Genomic DNA, 4,077 nt, shown 5'->3' on the forward strand with positions numbered 1-4,077 from the left:
TTTTTTTTATGTGAGAATTACTATATCTGGATAGCCTTTAATGATTTTGAACTTCACTATCCTCTTCTTAAAGTTAAAAACTTTTCACATTCCTTCACTTTATAAATTTATATTATCTTTAAAGATTTTTCATAAAGTTTTATTATTTTCTTCTTACATGAATCTCTAAGATTTTTAATACTTCAAAAATACAAATTCCTTTACTTAAAATAGAAAGACATAGTCTTATTCAATCATACCAAATATCTTAATCTCTAAAATTAACCTTTATTATTTAAAAATTTTTACTTAAATTTACTGTATATTTAGAAACATAGAAGTAGTTATCTAAAGTTATCCTCTAATACCAATGGTCGTGTTAAATTTTAATTTTTTTTGAAAATATAGCTAATTGAGGACAAATAAAATTAAGTTTCTTTTCTTTAAAAAGGAATTTTTCTTCCCCCTCCCCTCCCAAACTTAAATTTTTAAAAGATTTTGCATGAAAAAGTGTAAAATAAAGGGTGAAAGAAAACATTTAATACATAAAGAAAAGACATACCTGTTGAAGGTTCTGATTTGAAACTTAACTCTGAAATATTGCATGTGCTGAAAAACTACATGAGTTAAAACATTAAATAACACATAATACATATAAAAATTTGCTGAGAAAGAGTTAACTACAAATACATCCAATAAAGTACTAAAAACTAACAATTTCCAGTAGTTTCACAAATCTATTGTTCACAACACAGCATATAATTAAAATAAAGTATCACAGTCTACAAAAAAACAGTCTCAACAATAAAGTACAACTAAACATAAAAAAAAATCTAAATAACACATCACCAATCATCGTCTTCTTCTTCTTCTTCTTCTTCTTCTGCTTCTTCTTCCACATCCAAATTCTGTTGCTGATATGGAGTAAAAACTGGGTGAGTAGGAAACTGAACTGAGTGATCACCCCTCATGTATCTGACCATTAGTCATAAGCAGCATCATATTTAAATTTCTTTCTTATCAAATCATCATTGTGGGCATTTCTGGCCTTCATATTTTCCATTATACTATCCATTCTCAAGATACCTCCCTATTGGATCATCATCTGCTCCATAAGTTCCTAGATAGTAGGGGTACTAGAAGTACTTGAAGTAGAAAGAATATCCATGGTCCTACTTCTAGATCTCCATCCAACATGAGATTTATAAGTCCTTATATTGGCAGGCCCAATAGGTTTTAGAGGTTCAATCCTCTCTTCATCTGCTCTAAAATCAATTCCTGCATGTTCACATAGAGTGAAGATCAGGGTGAGCTAAACCACCAGTGGTCTCTTTCAAAGCAATATATTGAGTGTTCTTATAAATAATAGAGCCTACATCTATCCTCATCACCTCCTGGATACAAAAGTTCAAGATGGCTCTATCATTTTTTACCTCATTATGATGATTTGTTGGTATCATTCTTCTAGAAATAAAATAGTGTCAGGTCTTAGATACTACATTTAACATAGAAAGAGGAAATTTTACCTTAACATCATTCTTCACATTCCAGGTTCTTCTTCCATCAGTAAGAAAAGAAATAACCTCATCCAAGGCCTCATTTGTAGAAGAAAATGATTTGTACTGACAGCTATACACATCTTCTAACTGATAAAATTATTAATCTTCTTTGGAGTAAAATCCACCATTTTCCCTCAAACAAACACATAGTCTTCAGAAGGCTCCATGAAATTGGCACAGAACTTCATCACTACACCAATAATCGCCTCGACAATAAAGTAGAAAAAATTCTCCTGCCGATCATTGATTAATCTCTCGACTTCTCCTCTCAAATTTTTAAATCCTCGATTCAGACTCACTTTTTTAGTGCTATGTAGACTATTGAAGCAGATGTTCGCCTTGTAATTGACAAACTTTTGATCATCAAAATCCACTTTTCTCTTTCTTTTGCTCATTCTAGGTGCCATGGTAAATCTACGAATTCGATAAAATCAAAATAAATTCAAAAAAATACTGAAAATCACAATGTGGATTGTTTTAAACTTAAATCTACTAAGTAAGAGTTCTTCACCAAAGGATTTTCTCAAAATCTTCCAAGAAAATCTCAAAATTTTGGATCTCGACAATGTGAGATAAATCTTTAGTGAAAATCAAAAAATTTGAGTTCAAAGTGTAGCTCTTACCTAGAGAAGATGAAATCCAAACTTTGTTTGCCTTAAAATTGCCTCAAATTTGAGCAATAGCAAGCCCTAGGTGCAAAAACCGGAGGTTGAAAACAGAGGTTGAAGGTGACTCAAAGGTTAAAAATGACATTTTACTGTGCAAATTGCAAATTTTAAGGGTGTTTGGGTCGGTTCGGGTCGAGGGCGCTGTCGGCGCCCATGCCAGCGACGTCCGCGCCAGTGGCCAAAATATTCATAGTTTGATTTTTTTCAAGTTTCAATTTTCTTTCAATTTAATCCAAAGTCTATTTAGTCTTTTTGAACACTAATTTTCATCTAAAAATAATTCGCAAACAAGCATTTTCACAAACAACACTAAACTAACTTTTATATATGAAAATACACTTTTTACAAATACATTTTTTTAATCACACTCTTACACAAAACTATATACACAATTAAAGTTATAAGAGTTCTAAAGCAAAGTAAATCCAACATAATCACATTAAAAACATAATTACTTTAAAATAGTAGAAAGTCCAACTTCACTTATTCTGCTTCATCTTCAGTATTTTTTCCTCCTCTAATATCTCCCATAGATTGGTAATGGACGTACAAATTGCAAAAGGGTCGATATGAAATTTGATCAGTCGAATTTTCATCGATACATCCATTTTTCTAGAGCATCTGCATTAAACCAGCTTCAATCGTTCCAGCATGATCAAAATTCTCCTTCATCCACCAATCTAAGTGATAAAAAAGGTAGTTAAGATTTCCAATTGCATTCATAATACTCTGAAGTTCTCTTTCGATTTTTTTTTATTTTCTTCTCCAAAGATATTGAAGTTTCAACTGTTTGTGGCACTAATGGTGTTGAAGCATGTGATGAATGATCCAAAATAATATCTAATGCTTCATTCCCATTCCCAATATAATTATCATCAATAGGAATCATGGGCTCCCAAGGTAATAATACTTTCTCCCAACTTTCATATGGCAGTTGAGATTGACTGCAAAGCAAGAAAATTTTGGAAGGATGCCCCAGCCCATATATTGGCCCATTCATAATAATACCCATAACATATTTGAAAATAATCAACCCCACATCAATGAGTTTTTCCATTTGAATGCAATAGTTTAAAATGACACTTTTTGTTGTAACTCTACTAATCTTCATGGTAATGAGTAAATTTGCAGATATGAAGAAATGTCATTATTTTGATATTGGATTAAGCAACGAAGCAGAGAAACTAATGTATCCTTCATCTCTGATTTTCCAATTATCATTTTCATCCATCAGAAAATTATCATATCTCTCGTCGGGATAAATATTGTATAATGATAGATTGGAACGTTTTCTATCATATACAAATCATTAATCCGAGCCGGAGTAAATTGTACAACCTTATCTCAAATGAAGACGACTCTTTGGGTAATTCCATGTAAGTTAGCATAGAATTCCTTTACCACCGGTACTACAACTGCAGCAGTACTGTAGCTCAGAACTTCCCAACATCTTTGCCCAATGATTTTTTCAATATGTGAACTTGAAATACTTAATCCATGATTGACAAAGCCTCTCTCCTTGATAATTCTCTTTTTTGTGATGAATTTGTTGTATAATCATTGCTCTTCAAAACTGATAAACTTTCTTCTATTGAAAACTTCATACCTTAAAGCATTTCTGGAATTGGAAGTCATAGAATTCAAAATTAGGAAGTTTTTGAACGTCCAATGCCGTTTTAAGGACATTAAAAACACCTCTCGGTGGTTATTGAGGAGTGAAATCCTGCCAAAGTCTGTCGAATTTGCTTTGCACGTGCAAAACAGCTCGGGACGTCGTCGGCTCTCCTGATGGCGTTGTAGGCGCCATCGACGCCGTCAGCGCCCATTCTGGCGCCAGAGGCCAAATTCACGCCTTTTAATATTTTTTTCAA

The sequence above is a fragment of the Phalaenopsis equestris genome, unplaced genomic scaffold (assembly GCF_001263595.1).
Source record: "Phalaenopsis equestris unplaced genomic scaffold, ASM126359v1 Scaffold000724, whole genome shotgun sequence".
In the NCBI taxonomy this organism is placed as follows: Eukaryota; Viridiplantae; Streptophyta; class Magnoliopsida; order Asparagales; family Orchidaceae; genus Phalaenopsis; species Phalaenopsis equestris.